Here is a 19,955-nt window from a genome sequence, read left to right on the forward strand (position 1 = left end):
AGAACCAGATGGCATCAGAGGTGAATTCTATCAAACATTTAGACAAGAGCTAACACCAAACCTTCTCAAACTCTTCAGAAATTTGAAGGAGGAGGAACACTCCCAAACCCATTCTATGAGGCCACCATCACCCTGATACCAAAACCAGACAATGATACTACAAAAAAAGAAAATTATAGACCAATATCACTGATGAATATAGATGTAAAAATCCTCAACAAAATACTAGCAAACAGAATCCAACAACACATTAAAAGGATCATACACCATGATCAGGTGGGGTTTATCCCAGGGATGCAAGGATTCTTCAATATACACAAATCAATCAATGTGATACACCATATTAAAAAATTGTAGAATAAAAATATCATCTCAATAGATATAGGAAAACCTTTTGAAAAAATTCAACACCCATTTATGATAAAAAGACTCCAGAAAGTGGGCACAGAAGGAATCTACCTCAACATAATAAAGGACGTATATGACAAACCCACAGCAAACATCGTCAATGGTGAAAAACTAAAAGCATTTCCTCTAAGATCAGGAACAAGACAAGGATGTCCACTCTCACCACTATTATTCAACATAGTTTTGGAAGTCCTAGACACAGCAATCAGAGAAGAAATAGAAATAAAAGGAATATAAATTGGAAAAGAAGAAGTAAAATTGTCACTGTTTGCAAATGACATGATACTACACATAGTGAATCCTAAAGATGCCACTAGAAAACTACTAGAGCTAATCAATGAATTTGGTAAAGTTGCAGGATACAAAATTAATGCACAGAAATCTCTTGCATTCCTATACACTAGCAATGAAAGATCAGAAAGAGAAATTAAGGAAACAATCCCATTCACCACTGCAATAAAAAGAATAAAATACGCAGGAATGAACCTACCTAAGGAGACAAAAGACCTGTACTCAGAAAACTATAAGACACTGCTGAAAGAAATCAAAGATGATATAAACAGATGGAGGTATTAACCATGTTCTTGGGTTAGAAGTATCAATATTGTGAAAATGACTATACTACCCAAAGCAATCTACAGATTCAATGCAATCTCTATCAAATTACCAGTTGCATTTTCTACAGAGCTAGAACAAAAACATCTTAAAATTTGTATGGAGACACAAAAGACCCCGAATAGCCAAAGCAGTCTTGAGGGAAATTAAAAGAGCTAGAGGAATCATACTTCCTGACTTCAGACTATACTACAAAGCTACAGTAATCAAGACTATATGGTAGTGGCACAAAAACAAAAATATAGATCAATGGAACAGCATAGAAATCCCAGAGATAAACCTACGTACCTATGACTAACTCATCTATGACAAAGGAGCCAAGGATATACAATGGAGAAAAGACAGTCTCTTCAGTAAGTGGTGCTGGGAAAACTGGACAGCTACACGTAAAAGAATGAAATCAGAACACTCCATAACACCATACACAAAAATAAACTCAAGGGCTTCCCTGGTGGCGCAGTGGTTGAGAGTCCGCCTGCCGATGCAGGGGACACGGGTTCGTGCCCCGGTACGGGAAGATCCCACATGCCGCTTAGTGGCTGGGCCCGTGAGCCATGGCTGCTGGGCCTGTGCGACCGGAGCCTGTGCTCCGCAACGGGAGAGGCCCAGCAGTGAGAGGCCCGCGTACCGCAAAAAAAAAAAAAAAAAAAAAAAAAAAACTCAAAATGGATTAGAGACCTAAATGTAAGACCAGACACTATAAAACTCTTAGAGGAAAACATAGAACACTCTATGACATAAATTACAGCAAGAATCTTTTTGACCCACCTCCTAGAGAAATGGAAATAAAAACAAAAACAAATGGGACCTAATGAAACTTAAAAGCTTTTGCAGAGCAAAGGAGAACATAAACAAGACGAAAAGACAACCTGCAGAATGGGAGAAAATATTTTCAAATGAAGCAAATGACAAAGGATTAATCTCCAAAATTTACAAGCAGCTCATATAGCTCAATATCACAAAAACAAACAACCCAATCCAAAAATGGGCAGAAGACCTAAATAGACATTTCTCCAAAGGAGATATACAGATTGCCAACAAACACATGAAAGGATGCTGAACATCACTAATCGTTAGAGAAATGCAAATCAAAACTACAGTGAGATATCACCTCACAGCAGTCAGAATGGCAATCATCAAAAAATCTACAAACGATAAACGCTGGAGAGGCATTTATTGGAGAAAAGGGAACCCTCTTGCACTGCTGGTGGGAATGTAAATTGATATAGCCACTAGGGAGGACAGTATGGAGGCTCCTTAAAAAACTAAAATTAGAAGTACCATACGACCCAGCAATCCAACTACTGGGCATATACCCTGAGAAAACCATAATTCAAAAAGAGTTAAATACAACAATGTTCATTGCAGCTCTATTTACAATAGCCAAGACATGGAAGCAACCTAAGTGTCCATCGACAGATGAATGGATAAAGAAGATCTGGCACATATATACAATGGAATATTACTCAGTCATAAAAAGAAACAAAACTGAGTTATTTGTAGTGAGGTGGATGGACGTAGAGTCTGTCCTAAACAGGAATTAAGTCAGAAAGAGAAAAACAAATACCATATGCTAACACAGATATATGGAATCTAAAGAAAAAAAAAAGTTTATGAAGAACCTAGGGGGAGGACAGGATTAAGGACACAGACGTAGAGAAAAGACTTCAGGACATGGGGAGGGGGAAGAATAAGATGGGACAAAGTGAGAGAGTAGCATGGACATATATACATTACCAAATGTAACATCGATAGCTACTGGGAGCCAGCCACATAGCACAGGGGGGTCAGCTCAGTGCTTTGTGACCAACTAAACGGGTGGGATACAGAGGGTGGGAGGGAGATCCAAGAGGGAGGGGATATGGTGATATATGTATATGTATAGCTGATTCACTTTGTTATACAGCAGAAACTAACACACCATTGTAACGCAATTATACTCCAATAAAGGTGTAAAAGGAGAAAAAAAAAGAAAGCCCAGAGATAAACCTACACACCTAAGGTCAACTAATCTATGACAAAGGAGGCAAGACTATACAATGGAGAAAAGACAGTCTCTTCAATCAGTGGTGCTGGGAAAAATGGACATCTACATGTAAAAGAATGAAATTAGAACACTCCCTAACACCATACACAAAAATAAATTCAAAATGGATTAGAGACCTTAATGTAAGACCGGACAGTATAAAACTCTTAGAGGAAAACTTAGGAAGAATACTCTGACATAAATCACAGCAAGATCTTTTTTGATCCACCTCCTAGTGTAATGCAATAAAAAAGAAAACTAAACAAATGGGACCTAATGAAACGTAAAAGCTTTTGCAAAGCAAAGGAAACTACAAATAAGACGAAAAGACAAACCTCAGACTGGGAGAAAATATTTGCAAACGAATCAACAAAGGATTAATCTCCAATATATATAAGCAGCTCATGCAGCTCAATATTTAAAAAAACAAAAACCCAATACAAAAATGGGCAGAAGATCTAAATAGACATTTCTTCCAAGAAGACATAGAGATGGCCAAGACGCACATGAAAAGCTGCTCAACATCACTAATTATTAGAGAAATGCAAATCAAAACTACAATGAGGTACCACCTCACACCTGTTAGAATGGGCATCATCAGAAAATCTACAAACAACAAATGCTGGAGAGTGTGTGCAGAAAAGGAACCCACTTCCACTATTGGTGGGAATATAAATTCATACAGTCACTATGGAGATCAGTATGGAGGTTCCTTAAAAAAACTAAAATTAGAATTACCATATGATCCAGCAATCTCATTACTGGGCATATACCCAGAGAAAACCATAATTCAAAAAGACACATTCACCACAATGTTCATTGCAGCACTATTTACAACAGCCAGGTAATGGAAGCAACCTAAATGCCCACAGACAGACGAATGGATAAAGATGTGGTACATATATAAAATGGAATATTACTCAGCCATAAAAAGGAATGAAATTGGGTGATTTGTAGAGACGTCGATGGATCTAGAGACTGTCATACAGAGTGAAGTAAGTCAGAAAGAGAAAAACAAATATTGTATATTAATGCATATATGTGGAACCAAGAAAAATGGTACAGAAAAACTAGTTTGCAGGGCAGAAACAAAGACACAGATGTAGAGAAAAAATATATGGACACCAAGGGGGGAAAGCCATTGGGGGGTGGTGGTGGGATGAATTGGGAGATTGGGATTGACATGTATACACTTATATATATAAAATACATAACCAATAAGAACCTGCTGTATAAAAAAATAAAATTCTATAATTAAAAAAAAACAGAAAAAAAAGTTCTTCCCTTTGCATAGATGTATTTATATGAATGAATTATTTCCATGCTTATATCTATAAATACAAAAAAGAGGAATAAAACCTACCTTGAACCAAAAAAGAAAAAAAGAAGAAAAAACAGAACCCACCAGTTATACAGAGGAAAACCCTATCAGGGTACTTGCTCCAGTGGTAAACAATTCTGAAGTTGGTCAGTGGTGGGGAATCGTCTCCCATTCAGCCAGCAGCCCCCACGCAACAAGCGTCCTCATTGCAAAGCTGGGGCACCGTGCCGAGGCATCTGTGAGTAAACGTGAGCTGAGCCCCAGGCCAGCTGCTGCTGAACTGTTCCCACCCTTCCCAGGTAAAACACCTGAATAGGATAGGTACAAGGACTTGGAAGCCTAGAGGAAGGGCCGTGGAGCCACACCAGCCACAGCACGCAGGCCGACTTGGTGCCTGCAGGCCAGCCAGGATGGTCCTGGCCCCGGGCGCTCTTCTGGAAGCTTTCCATTTCCCTGCCTGAGATACCCCTCCTGTCCCGGCCCCCACTGCTTTTTTCCTTCCTTACCTCTGCCCGAGGAGAAATTCCAGCGGCAGGTATGGGTGATACATCCTCTTCTTTAGCAGGTGGCAGCTTGGCAACTCCTGCAGAAAGTCCAGCAGAGCCCCACTCACACCGGGCCACCCACAGAGCCGTAGCCCCTCACTCCCTCCCACCAGCCCAGCCCCGAGACTGCTAACGGGGGAGAGAATATGGCGTCAGGCACAGCTGCACGGGCTCTTGCTGCCTGGAGCAGTGTTTATATCTACCTCAACCCAGGCACACCTGGGGAGGGCTGGCCGGCCGGGTCAGGCTGCCCAGGTCAGCCAATCCTCGCCCCTCAGCGGCTCACAGTTGCAGAAAATGTACCTTGTTGAAAAGGCCAGGTCCAAGGAACAGGTGTGGCGTCCTGAGGGTCAGGATAGACAAGGGGCTGCCAGCCCTGGCTTGTTTTCTAATCATTTTATCTGGCCTATGAGTGGGAGACAATTTCAAGACCCTCTCCTAATGAGAGGAACACGGAGTCAGGGAGAGGAGGGGTGGTGGGTGGAGACAGAGGCCTGGTGCCCCGGCTGCAGTGAAAGTCTCTGGAACACCAGGCAGAGGGGTCCGCACAGAGTGACGCCCAGGGTCACAGACCTGTCGGAGCTGCTGTTGGTTAGTTCAAGTCCTGCTCTGAGGTGCTCTGTGTCAGCTCTGAGCGACAGGTGAGCTGGGGGTGCTCTGCAATGAGGGCTATGCGCACGGTTCCTGTGTGCCCAGGCTTCCTGGGTGCCTGCCCAGGTGAGCTCCATATCCTGGGAGGGGCCTGACCACGAGAGCCCCAGGGGCTTCTGGGTAGCTGCACAGGTGAGCTCCATATCCTGAGAGGGGCCTGACCAGGAGAGCCCCGTGGGCTGCTGGGGACCTGCACAGGTGAGCTCCATATCCTGGGAGGGGCCTGACCACGAGAGCCCCATGGGCTGCTGGGTAGCTGCACAGGTGAGCTCCATATCCTAAGAGGGGCCTGACCACGAGAGCCCCGTGGGCTGCTGGGGACCTGTTAAAGGATGTCAGGACAGTCAGTGAAGCCACCGTGGATATACATCCAGTAGTTCCTAATTCCTACACCCTGCTGGTCATTCTACCAACCACCAGGACATGGTATTCTGTATTAGACTTCAATGATGCCTTCTTCTGTATTCCATTAGTCCCAGAGTCACAAGAAATTTTGGCTTGTGATTGGCAGGACTCAACATACAATGAAGACAATACTGCTGGGGCCGTCCTGCCCCAAGGGTTCAAAAATTCCCACATGACCTTTGGGGAAAATTAACTAAAACCTAAAAGATCGAACTCTGGAGAAGGGAACCCTCCTTCAATATGCAGACGACATTCTGATCCAGCCCTGCTAAGGAGGCCTCTGAACTACCTAGCCAATAAAGGATAGAAGTTGTCCAAGAAAAAGGCTCAAATATCACAGACTATGGTGACCTGCCTGGGCTTCATTCTCACAGAAGGTCGGAGAAGCCCATCCCAGGAAAGGGAAGAAGCCATTTGCAGCCTTACCCCTTTCTAAAACTAGAAGACAGCTTAGGGGTTCCTGGGGAGGCCGGGGTTTGCTGCTTCTGGATCCCTAACTACAGTCTACTAGCTGGGCCTCTATATGAAACACTGAAAGGAAAAGATGATGATCCTTTTGAATAGAATCCAGAAGTGGCCTTTCAAGAATGGAAAGAGCAGTCAATTCAGACCCTTGCCCTGGAACTCCCTAATTTAGCTAAACCCTTTGACCTTTACGTTCCCGGTGAAAGGTGAATCGCCATTGGAGAATTAGTGCAAAACCTGGGACCACTTGAAATGGAACAATGCAAGAATGCCATCCAGGTAGGATAAACTACGGTCACCAAGGGGCTTGGCCCACTGCCAAATCTGGCCAAGATACTGGCGGTATCTAAAATCCTGGAAATCAGCAGCCCAAAAGGCCACCTCCCTCCTAAGGGAAAAGGACCCCACGTGGTGATCCTAACCACCAACCATGCCCTGAAGTTGCAGGGTTCGCTCCGTGGGCACACCGACCTCGAGTGAGGAGGCCCTCCAACTCCAACATCCAGAGAGATAACCGGGGGCAACAGGGCACCATGACGACTCGTGTGAACATCACTTGACCTGGAGTTTCTCTCATAAAACAACAAGAGTGTGTCCCAAAGGAGCAGACTACTGCTTGCAGGACTTACTGCACCCAGAGGGGAGCTAATAATCTTGGCGGGGGAACCGTATATCACGCTGTCACCATAGAAAAGCCTACAGACACCGCGGTGACGGCGGCCAATGAGACCGGCTGGACTCCTGGCTACTTCAAAAGGCCGTTGACTCAGTGGCCATCATGGTCCTGGATCACCACCGGCCCTGGACTGTCTGAGAGTTGAGCGGGCAGGGCTCTGACACCTGGTGTTGTTTGTACGTTAATTCAGGGGCCTAATTGAAGAAAGCGCAGACTACTGGTCAGAGCATCGAGGCTGGCAGAAACGGTCAGCCTAAGGTGGCCAAACAAATGTGGGGCGGGGTGAAACCGGCCCCCACAGCGTCTCTGCACATCTCTTTCCTGGACCCTTAAAGGTCATTAGAATCTATAACACTTCCAGTGCTGGCGCTCAGGCGGACGAGCAGGGAGGCAGGAGGCCTGGGGACAATCAACCTCACCTGGAGGCTGCTGGGGAGAAGTTCTGACCCTCCCCCCCGGGTATGAGGGCTCCCAACACAGCACGAAGCAGTTACAGAAGAGGGGTCTGCACCCTCAGCGCCCCAAGAATGAGGAACGGGACAATAGGCAGAGGAGGGTTTTGTCAACGGCAAAGCCCTTGAAAAATTTCCGGGAGATAAAAATAGAATCTGGGCAATAAAATAAAGTCTAACCTTTTTTCCTTTGTGATTTGTCTAATTTCACGTGGTCCTAGGGTTCCGCATGCAGAGGTCCCACACCCGGCACTTCAGACCCGATTTCCTAGTGCAGAATGGCTGGGTCGACACCTCAGCTCCTGGGGCCCCTGTGTAGACTCCGCGACATAGAGCCTGAGCTGCAGCCAACCGGCCCTCGACAGCTCCGCCCCCTCCCTCCCGCTGACGCTGCCGGGATCCCTACACAGCAGCCCAGCCCACAGCCCACGGGGTAGCGCATGCTCTCACCTCTCCATTCTCTGATCAAAATATAAAGTTTCCTTTGCTTCTGAACCAAACTCAGTCTCGATCTCTTGACTCCAATGACACTGGGCAGGGGGAGCCTTGTTGGGGCCCACTCTGGAGGATCAGTAACAGAATTTGAGAACGTTGTAACTTCAGTGAACAGATGTGTGAAGCAAACTGTAATGAATGGAGAGCAGTGTATAAGGCTCGTGTAAAATAAGATGTTTCTAACACTTCCATTGATATTTCCATCACTTGATTATAAGCAAGTTCAGTGGAGGGTTTTTGTCTTATTTGTCAGGTCAAGTTTAGAGAAATTAAGTGATTGCTTTCCAAGGATGTACATCTAATGATCTTGGCTGAAGCTTCAATCTTCTTTTGAATGCTTTTCCATTGAAAATGATACCATTCTTTCAGCTCCCCCATTTCTGAGGAATATAAAATCTTGTAACTTATTGTTACCAAAGGGGAAGGGTGCGGGGAGGGATAATTTAAGATTTTGATATTAACACATACACAATGCTATGTATAAAATGGATAATCAACGAGGGCCTACTGTATAGCACAGGGAACTACACTCAATATTTTGTAATAACCTATAAAGGGAAAGAATCTGAAAAAATAGATACCTATATCTACATCATCTACCAAGGCCAGATAAAATGTAACTTAAGGGAGGCCAATGGTGACCGCTTCTGACCCTCAATCATCTCAAGCTTGGACTCTGCCTACTGCCCAAGGCCCTTCATGAACATACATGCAATTACCCGTAGCTTAAAACTTCCCTAGTTTTGGGCTTCTGGGAGACACGGATTTGGAAAGATCCCTGGTGTGCCCCTTACTTGCAGGGGACCCTTCCTACTGCTGAAACACGCCTGTCACACCCAGAGGATGGTACACCGTCTGACCGGGAAGAGTTTGGAAAAGGCACCTCATCTCCTCATCTCCAGGTGCTCAGGTTTCCCCCCACCAGCCGCTTTCCAAACAATCTCCCCACTTAATGAAGTCAGCAGCTTCAACATCCAGTTTCGCACAGTTTGGAATTTGTCCGGAGGATGAAGGGGAAGGGGGAGAACCATGAGAGACAAGCCCTAGGTGTTTGGACAGGAAAATGCCACTTTAATTTCCATTTAGTAAGAGGAATTAACCAAAGGTTCACCTTGCCCCGGAACCAGAATAGGGCTTGAAGCAATTCTGCTGTTTTGTTGCTAGATCTCAAAGAAACAAGTTGAAAAATGGAGGTCAGGAGCACTGCAATTCACAAACCTGCAGGGTTTAAAATGATACCTATCATCGAAAAATGTCTTCAGGTAAGTCATGGAAAAGGATTTTAACGAAAGGCAGAATTGCAGGAAAGGAATTTCAAGAGGTAGATTGAACTAGCCATTAAAGCACATGAAAAGTGGCTGAACTTCACCAATAATGCAGTTGGCCAAAAAGGGCGTATGCGTTTTTCCTGAATATATTCAGGAAAAACGCATACGCCCTTTTTGGCCAACAAAACAGGCTGGCAATGCAAATCAACACTACAAAGAGGTATCAATTCGAATCAGTCAGAAGGGCTATCCTCACAAAATGTAAAAACCAGAAATGCAGGACAGGGCTTGGAGAAAATGGAACCCTGCTACACTGATGGTGGGAATGTAAATTGCCAACGGCCAGGCTGCAGAAGTGTATTGTGTTTCCTACAAAATTTAAAAAACAGAGCTACAGAGCATATGACACTTGCACTCATGGGCGTATATCCTGTGAAAACCAAAAATCTACAGGACACAAGCACCCCAAAGTTTAGTGCTGCTCTGTTTACAAGAGCCTCGACTTGGATACAACATAAATGTCCTTGGGGAAAAAAAATGGATAAAGAAGAAGTGGTACTTAGAGACAATGGAATATACCTCAGCCAGGTAATCAATGAAATATGGCCAGTTGGAGCAACTCGTGTGGACTTAGGTACGATCATTCTAAGTGACATAAGTCAGACAGAAAAAGAGACTTATCATGAGATGTCACTTACAGGTGGAATCTAGAACTGGCTACACATGAGCTAAATGACAAAACAGAAACAGTCACACATTTAGAAACCACACTTACGGCTGCTAAAGGTGAAAGGTGAGGTGGGGTGAGGCACAAACCATGAGGTTGAAATTAGCACAGATACGGTTCCAAACCAAATAGCTGATCGACAAGACCTACTCTATAGCTCAAAGAACTGGACTCACAACACTCTAGTCACCAGAAAAGAATATATACGACTGGTAAGGATCTAAAAATGAGTTTATTGAGGTCTCTCAGTAAGTGGATCAAGAAGATGTACAGCAGCAAGAAACACAACATTGAAAACCAGCTGTACCCCATTATAAAAATAAATTACAAAAAATAATTTTAAAAAGACAGTGAGAGAGAAATTCCTACAGAATTCCTTCAGGGTCTCTGATGCAACCTGGATTCACCACATCTAGACCCACAGATAGATGGGACTTAAGGATGGATACTCGTGGAGTGAGAAAATTGGTGAGGATGGGCCAGCAAATGCAGCACCTATAGAATAATACTGCCTGGCCCCATTCCAAGCGTCCCAAATCTCCAGGTGCAGGGGAACCTTCCTAGAGCTGAAATATGCATGGGACACACAGAGGATGGTACACCGTCTGATCGGGAAGAGTTTGGAAAAGGCACCTCCTCTCCTCATCTCCTGGTGCTCGGGTGCTCCAGCCTCTTTTCTAACAATCTACTCACCAGGGGAAGTCAGCACCTTCAACACCCTGTTTCGCACAGTTTGGAATTTGTCTGGAGGATTAAGGGGAAGAGGGGGAACCATGAGAGACAAGCCCGAGGTGTCTGAACAGGGACATGCCACTCTAATTTCCAATCAGGAAGAGGAATTGACCAAAGGCTCAGCTCGCCACTGAAACCAGAATAGGGCTGGAAGCAATCCTGGAAAAATGCCTTGAGGTAAGTCACGAAAAAGGACAAGAAAACAAGGCAGGATTGTAGGAAGGGGTTTTCAAGAGGTAGATTGCACTCGCCATGAAAGCAAATGGAAAGGGATAGAACTTCTTCAACGATGCCATTGGCCAAAAAGGGCGTATACATTTTTCCTGAACATATTCAGGAAAAACGCATATGTGCCTTTTCGACAACCAAAGAGGCGCGCAGTGCAAATCAACACTACAAAGAGATATCACTTCACATCACTCCGAAGGCCATCCTCACAAAGTGTAAAAACCAGAAATGCAGCATGGAGGGCATGGAGAAAAGGGAGCCTTTTCACGGTGATTGTGGGACGGTAAATTGCCAACAGCACTCTGGAGAAGTGTATTGTGTTTCCCAAAAAAATCTCAGAAACAAAGCTACAGAGCATACTGCACTTCCACTCATGGGCGTTTATCTTGGGAAAAGCAATCTCGACAGGACACAGGCACCACAACGTTTAGTGCTGGTCTGTTTACAAGAGCCTCGACTTGGATACAACTGAAATCTCCTTGGAAGGAAAACGTGGATAAAGAAGATGTGATACTTATGTACAATGGAATATAACTCAGCCATGAAATCCATGAAATAAGGCCAGTTGCAGCAACTCAGGTGTAGTTAGGTACGATCATTCTCAGTGACATAAGTCAGACAGAAAAAGAGACTTATCATAAGATATCAGTTATAGGTGGAATATCAACATTGCTACACATGAACTAAATGACAAAAGAGACACAGAGTCACACATATAGAAAACACACTTATGATTGCTAGAGTGCAAAGATCAATTGAGGTGAGGCATAAACCAGGAGTTTGAAATGAGCAGATACCATTCCATAGACCAAATAGGGAATCAACAAGACTTATTCTAAAGCTCAAAGGACTGGACTCAGCACAATCTACACACCGGAAAAGATTATGTACGACTGGTAAGAATCTGAAAAAGAATTTATCCATGTCTCTCTGTAAGTGAATCAAGTGGATGTACAGTAGCAAGAAACACAGCACTGAAAATCACCTACACCGCCTTATAAAAATAAATTTTAAAAAAAGACACTGAGTAAGAGATAAATTCCTACAGAATTCGTTCACGAGCTGGGATGCAAGCTGGATTGAGCATATCTAAACACACAGCTGGATGGGACCTAAGGCTGGACACTCGTGGGGCTGAGAGGCTTGTGAGCATGAGTCAGCAAATGCAGCCCCTTTAGAGTAATACTGCCTGGTCCTGATTCCACGGGTCCCAAATCTCCAGATGCAGGCCACCCTTCCTACAGCTAAAACATGCATGGGACACCCAGAGGATGGTACACCATCGGATAGGGAAGAGTTTGAGAAAACCACCTCATCTCCTCATCTCCTAGCGGTCAGGTTCCCACCTCCAGCCTCTTTCCTGGCAATCGACCCACTTGGGGAAGTCAGCACCTTCAACACCCTCTTTCGCACACTTTGGAATTTGTCCGGAGGATGAACTGGAATGGGGGGAACAATGACAGACAACGCCTGTTTGGACAGGCACATGCCACTCTGATTTCCAATGAGGAAGAGGAATTGACCAAAGGCTCAGCTTGCCCTCAGAACCAGAATAGGGCTTGAAGCAATCCTGCTGTTTGGTGGCCAGTTCCCAAAGAAACAAGTTGAAAAATGGAGCTCAGGGGCACTGCAATTCACAATCCTGCAGCATTGTAAAAGATTCCTAATGTGGAAAAATGCCTTGAGGTAAGTCACGAAAAAGGACTTGAAAGCAAGGCAGAATTGCAGGAATGGGATTTCAAGAGGGAGTTTGGTCTCACCTCGAAAGCACATGGAAGGGGGCAGAACTTCTTCAACGACTTGGATACAACCGAAATCTCCTTGGAAGGAAAACATGGATAAACAAGATGTGATACTTATGTACAATGGAATATAACTCAGCCATGAAGTCAATGAAATAAGGCCAGTTGCAGCAACTCAGGTGTACTTAGGTACGATCATTCTCAGTGACATAAGTCAGACAGAAAAATGAGACATCATCAGGTATCAGTTATAGGTGGAATATCAAAATTGTGACACATGAACTAAATGTCAAAAGAGACACAGAATCCCACATTTAGAAAACACACTTATGACTGCTAGAGTGCAAAAGTCGGTTGAGGTGAGGCATAAACCAGGAGTTTGAAATGAGCACAGATACCATTCCATAGACCAAATAGGGAATCAACAAGGCTTACTCTAAAGCTCAAAGGACTGGACTCAGCACACTACACACCGGAAAAGATTATATACGAATGGTCAGAATCAGAAAAAGAATTTATCGATGTCTCTCTGTAAGTGAATCAAGTGGATGTACAGCAGCAAGAAACATAGCACTGAAAATCACCTACACCCCATTATAAAAATAAATTCAAAAAAAAAAAAAAACCAAAAACAAAAACAGTGAGTGAGAGACAAATTTTTACAGAATTCGTTCAGGGGCTGTGATGCAACCTCAGTTGAACACATCTAGACCTAGAGTTGGATGGGACCTAAGGCTAGACACTCGTGGGGCTGTGAGGCTTGGTGAGGATGGGTCAGCAAATGCAGCCCCTTTACAGTAATATGCTTGTTCCCCCTTCCATAGGTCCCAAATCTCCAGGGGCAGGGGACTCGTCCTACAGCTAAAAGATGCGTTGGACACCCAGAGTATGGTACACTGTGTGACCGGGAAGAGTTTGGAAAAGTCACCTCATCTCCTCATCTCTTGGTGGTCGGCTTCCTGCCTCGAGCCTCTTTCCTAACAATCTCCCCACTTGGGGAAATTAGCACCTTCAGCATCCTGTTTCGCACAGTTTGGAATTTGTCCAGAGAATGAAGCCGAATGGGGGGAACCAATAAGAGACAAGCCCTAGGTTTTTCAACAGGCACATGCCACTCTAATTTCCAATAAGGAAGAGGATTTGACCAAAGGCTTACCTTGCCCCCGGAATCAGAATAGGGTTTCAAGCAATGCTGCTGTTTTGTGGCGTGTTCCCCACAAAATATGAAAAATCCACCTCAGGGCCCTGCAATTTTCAAACCTTCAGGGTTGTAAAGGATATCTATCATCGCAAAATGTCGTGAGGTAAGTCATCGAAAAGGACTTGAAAGCAAGGCAGAATTGCACAGAGGGATTTCAAGAGGTAGACTGGACTCGCAGTTAAAGCACATGAAAAGCGGCTGAACTACGCCAATGATCCATTTGGCCAAAAAGGGCGTATGCGTTTTTTTCTGAATGTATTCAGGAAAAATGCATACTCCCTTTTTTGCCAACCAAACAGGGCAATGAATATCAACACTTCGCATCAGCCAGATCGGCCCTCATCACGAAGTGTAAAAACCAGAAAAGCAGGACAGGACGTGGAGAAAAGGGAGCCCTGTTTCGCTAACGCTAGGAACGTAAATTGCCAACGGCAACTCTGGAGAAATGTATTGTGTTTCCTAAAAAATCTAAAAAACAGAGCTACAGAGCACACGGCACTTCCACTCATGGGCGTATGTCTTGGTAAAAACAAAATTCGACACGACACAGCGAACCCAACTTTTAGTGCATCTCTGTTTACAAGAGCCTCGACTTGGATACAACCTAAATGTACTTGGAAGGAAAAATGGATAAAGAAGATGTGGTAATTATGTACAGTGGAATGTTAATCAGCCATGAAATCAATGAAATAAGGCCAGTTGCAGCAACTCAGGTGGACTTAGGGACGATCATTCTAAGTGACATAAGTCAGACAGAAAAAGAGGCTTATCATAAGATATCACTTAGAGGTGGAATCTAAAAATGGCTACACATAAACTAATTTAAGAAGAGAAATGGAGTCATACATTTAGGGCTTCCCTGGTGGCACAGTGGTTAAGAATTCACCAGCCGATCAGGGGAAACAGGTTCGAGCCCTGGTCCGAAAAGAACCCACATGCCGCGGAGCCACTACGCCCGTGCACCACAAATACTGAGCCAGCATTCTCGAGCTGGCAAGTCACAACTACTGAGCCCACGTGCCACAACTACTGAAGCCCGCATGCCAGCGCCCATGTTCTGCAACAAGAGAAGCCACCCAATGAGTAGCCTGTGCACCGCAACCAAGACCCAACGCAGCCAAATAATTAATTAATTAATTAATTTAAGAAAACAAGTTGCCGTCTGACTTAGTGCCTGGTGAGGGCCAAATTTCTGGTTCATAATGTGGGTCTTCTGGTTCTGCAATTAAATGATGTAATGGGCATAAGATCTTTTGTGTGCTACATTTATTAGGTCACTAATCCCATATTTGAGGTTTCTAGCCTCATGACCTAATCACCTCCCAAAAGCCCCACCTCCTAATACCATCAACAAGGGAGCTGGTTTTCAAAATCTGAAAACTAGAGGCACAAAATGTTGATACTATAACAGGGACCACATGGTTAATTTATTTTTCCTTTCATGTTAAATGTTTTGCACATATATATTTATTATATAATCCTGAAACCCTTGTGTTTTTTTTTAAGATTCTTTTCCCATATAGGCCAGTACAGAGCACTGAGTAGAGTTCCCTGTCCTATACAGCAGGTCCATACCAATACTTATCTATTTTATATACAGTAGTGTGTATATGTCAGTCCCATTCTCCCAATTTATCCCTCCCCCACTTATCCCCTGGTAACCATAAGTTTATTTTCTATATCAATGACTCTATTTCTGTTTTGTAAATAAGTTCTTTTCTACCGTTTTTTTTTTAAGAGTCCTCATGTCAGCAATATCATATGATATCTGTCTTTCTGTGTCTGACTTGCGTCACTCAGTATAACAATCTCTAAGTCCATCCGTGTTGCTGAGAAACCCTTAATTGTTAAGGATAACCTTCAATTTTTTCCAGTGTCATCAGCAATTATTTCTGGCAGATATGTGATAACACTTTTTTTTTTTTTTTTTTTTTTTTTTGCGGTACGCGGGCCTCTCACCTCTGTGGCCTCTCCCGTTGCGGAGCACAGGATCCGGACGCGCAGGCCCAGTGGCCATGGCTCATGGGTCCAGCCTCTCTGCGGCATGTGGGATCCTCCCAGACCGGGGCACGAACCCGCGTCCCCTGCATCAGCAGGCGGACCCCCAACCACTGCGCCACCAGGGAAGCCCTGTGATAACACTTTTTAAACAGGGATATTGAGACCAAGTCTCCTGACCTGCAAACAACAAAAAAAACATCATTCATATAGTGAAAACTTTGTACATCAAAGGATGACAGCACTTGGTCTCTATCATTTTGCACTCACTGCTGACGGAGGGCAGAGGAGTTTGAATCACTAACCTTCCTTACGTGCACTTCTTCCTAATGGGGTATTCCACCTAAAATTTATAAGAAGGGGAATGCATCATGGAACACACCAATCTCTACTACAGATTCTGAAGCAGCAAAAAAACAAAAAGAAAAACCATGATGAATCCATCCAAAGGGTTCTCTCTACATTGTTACATTAGTTTCCCTCCCATTTCAAACCCTGTCACTTGAACCTGTTTTTATTTTTCTCAACAAAAATAATGTTAATCTGCAGTTACACGCTCCATTAATATAACACTATCCCTTGTGCAAGTATGTAGGGATTCGAGGAGTTATGGGAGGCTATCATGAGAGGTTGCCTAGAGTAATTAGGACATTTTATTTATGTTGGCTCTTCTCCCTAAGAGGTCTGCTGTCCTCTTCTTTTTGTAGCTACTAGCATTGAGAAAGTGACCAAGATAAGGCCCTTCTCTTTTACTGCCCATGAATGCACCCGTGATGAACCCCACAGACCTTGGTGCTGCCAGAATCCCCTGAACCTACTGACCCTCCATGCATGGCATGACGTAGATAAGGATGGTGACGTGTATACTTGTATAGAGCATGCTATAAAATTTTCGAGTCTTCCCTTCCTCATAATTCCAAAGAATAGATTTCTTTGGATTTCTGCTTAATGCTGCTGGAGTTGGTACATAAGTTGAGGGAGGTATCAGGGCACACCAAAAGGGAGGGTAACTGCACAGAAAATACAAGCAGGTACATTTCTGTGTAGTTTCAAGCAGCTTATTTGCTATATCAACCATGGTGACATGTTGACCCCTCCTCTTTCTACTAGTAGTACAACAAACAAATATAAAGGATATTTAGGCTGCTTGTTTTATCCCCACCTCTCTCAATTGATCTGCATTCACATATAGGACAATGAAGGGCCCTTTCTACCATCTTAACCAACACTTGAGAACTAGAAAATGTGCAGATTTTTCCGGGGATTATTTTCATATTCCCCAATCAGGCCTATGAAGGAATCTTACCTATTGTGTTTAATGAAGTCATATCTCTGACGGCATCCCATCATCAAAACTGGAAAGAAATTTGAAGGGGCTTAGATTTTACCATATTTGAAATTCCAGTATTTTAGCCTGACACGTTTTTGGATTTTAGAAAAAAATACTTTAAATGACACAAAAAGACAGCAATAGTTTTATATTTTTATCTGTTCCACTTGCACACAAAACTCTCATGGGGTTATGTAAAGCAGTCCTGTTGGGTGCTGTGCTTGGTGCAAGTATGGATTAAAGCTTAGGAATCTTAAGCTTCAGTCACCTGAAACTTTTAAATTAGGATGCAAGCAATCCTGTCCAACATTTGAGCAGAGCAAGACACTGTCTTTATTTTGTCAGGTAATTAATCTGTCTTTTGCCCCAAGGAGAGAAACAACTGGCATCTTTCATCAATGTGTTGTACAAAAATCTTTGAACAGAAAGTGCAAGCAGAGGCTGACAAAAGATGTGAAAAAAAAAAGAGAGAGACCCTTGTGGCATTTTCTCCTAATTTATTGCAATCTCCCATTTAAAATGTGGGAATAATCAATCTTCTGAGGAAAAAGGCCCAAGGAAGGTTTTTGCTTTTGTGGAGTAATGGGATTGCTAAAGATTTCAGGAGGCCAGACGAATTAGTGAGAATGACCATGAGAAATCAGAGAAAAGTCAGATCCATAGATGAAGTGATGTTTACCTCTGTGAATCAATGACAGGTAGGAGCAAATGAAAAGAAAGTTGAATACAACATTTTATGAATAAATGTAACCTTTCAGCTGTCCTAGAAGAAATTAATTTTCACTATGATACAACATACTTAGTTTAGAAAGTTAACTTAAATTTAAAGCTTAATAATTAGATTTATTGAGGAAACCAAAACATCTTTGTGGTTTAGAATAAATAATGTGCTCTACTACAGATAAGAAGACTACATAAATAAATAGAAATATGACTAAATAGGGGCTTCCCTGGTGGCGCAGTGGTTGAGAGTCCACCTGCTGATGCAGGGGACACGGGTTCGTGCCCCGGTCCGGGAGGATCCCACATGCCGCAGAGCGGCTGGGCCCGTGAGCCATGGCCATTGAGCCTGCGTGTCCGGAGCCTGTGCTCCACAGCGGGAGAGGCCACAACAATGAGAGGCCCGCGTACCGCAAAAAAAAAAAAAAGAAATATGACTAAATAAGTAAATAAAGAGGAAAATAACAAATTAGATGTTATTAACATTAAAAACTGACAATCATCTAAAGAAAGAGAAGGAGTGACAGAAAGAGAGAAGAACTCATATCAAGCATATATAAAAAACTCCTAAATAAGAAGTCTTCAGATGTTTAAAAAAAACAAAGTCTTCAATAAGAAGATAATGTAATAGCAAAAATGGGGAAAATATACCAAAAGATATTTCAAAAAAGAGAGTACAGAATGTTAAGTAAACATATCAAAAGATGCTTGGCTTCTCAGTAGTCAATTAAATGAAACAAAAGCAATCCTTGGAATTATCACTCACGAACCACAAAGTTCAAATGAAAACGACAGGTATTATCAAGTTTGATAAGAATGTGTGTAATCCTTGAATCTCATTCACTGCTGCTGAGCATGAAAATTCATACAAATGTTTTGAAAATATTTAGAAGTATCTAAACAGATAAAGACATGAAAGCTATGACTCAAAAATTTTACTACTACATGTATACTGAACAATAATTTATACACATACCACCAAAGCTCAAGTTCTAGAATTTATATGCCAGTACTATTCTCAACAGACACAAACTAAAAATCACTCATATTTTAATACACATTGGAAAAAATTACTTAGTAGTTAAATGTTTACACTATGGAATCCTATGCAACAGTGTCAATACATGATCACAACAGGCAACCATATAGGTATGTTCACAAACAACATAAGGAATAAAAAACCCCTGTCCAAAAGTGGTTATACTGTGTCATAACATTTATATAAAATACAAAATACAGGTAAAGTGATCTTTTTGTTACATGCCAGAACAATTGTAAACCTTAAGGGGAGCCACTAGAATGGGACCAGGGGGCCTCTGAGTGTCTGGAAATTTTCTGTGTCTTCATCTAGAAACTAGGCATAGAGTGTACTCAGATTCTGAATTTTCTGAAATTTGTCCTTTTCATACAAACTGTGCATGTTTTTAGTTGTTTTTTATACATAACAAAAAATAAAAAATATAGACTAGGGAAGGTAATATATTAGCACTTTAATATCCATGCTTTTCAAGGTGGAAGTGAAAGATATTAAACATTTGACATCGTGATTACTTCTTAAAAGTATGCTGAAAATTTGAGATTAATAAATAAGACATACTTCATATATAATACTCAAAGAGGAGGGGTAGAAAGGAGTATTTTTTTAAATTTAATACAGAATAGTTAAGATAGAAAATAAAGAAAACAGACTAGGTTTAAAAAGGAGCACACTGGACTTCCCTGGTGGCACAGTGGATAAGAGTTTGCCTGCCAATGCAGGGGACAGGGGTTCAAACCCTGGTCTGGGAAGATCCCACATGCCGCGGAGCAACTAAGCCTGTGTGCCACAACTACTAACCCTGTGCTCTAGAGCCCGCAAGCCCCAACTACTGAGCCTGTATGACACAACTAGAGCTCTAGCTCTAGCCCATGCACCTAGAGCCCATACTCTAGCTCTAGCCCATGCACCTA

The 19,955-nt window shown here is 43.0% G+C and overlaps 1 long non-coding RNA gene across 6 annotated transcripts in view; it reads right to left on the bottom strand.

Annotated features, from left to right (window-relative positions):
* The window catches only part of LOC137226700 (uncharacterized), a 123,357-nt gene that overhangs the window by 73,967 nt on the left and 29,435 nt on the right, over positions 1 to 19,955 (bottom strand). For 2 of the 6 annotated variants that reach the window (XR_010944475.1, XR_010944476.1), the window contains exons 4-6: positions 17,262 to 17,310; positions 15,917 to 16,135; positions 8,015 to 8,125 (exon numbers count right to left, since the gene is read on the bottom strand). This is a non-coding gene — a long non-coding RNA (uncharacterized lncRNA). Of the gene's footprint in view, positions 1 to 8,014; positions 8,189 to 15,916; positions 16,136 to 17,261; positions 17,311 to 19,955 lie in introns of all 6 variants that reach the window. The other 4 variants (XR_010944479.1, XR_010944480.1, XR_010944478.1 and 1 more) reach the window with 3 other exon arrangements.

The sequence above is a fragment of the Pseudorca crassidens genome, chromosome 6, assembly GCF_039906515.1.
Source record: "Pseudorca crassidens isolate mPseCra1 chromosome 6, mPseCra1.hap1, whole genome shotgun sequence".
In the NCBI taxonomy this organism is placed as follows: domain Eukaryota; kingdom Metazoa; phylum Chordata; class Mammalia; order Artiodactyla; family Delphinidae; genus Pseudorca; species Pseudorca crassidens.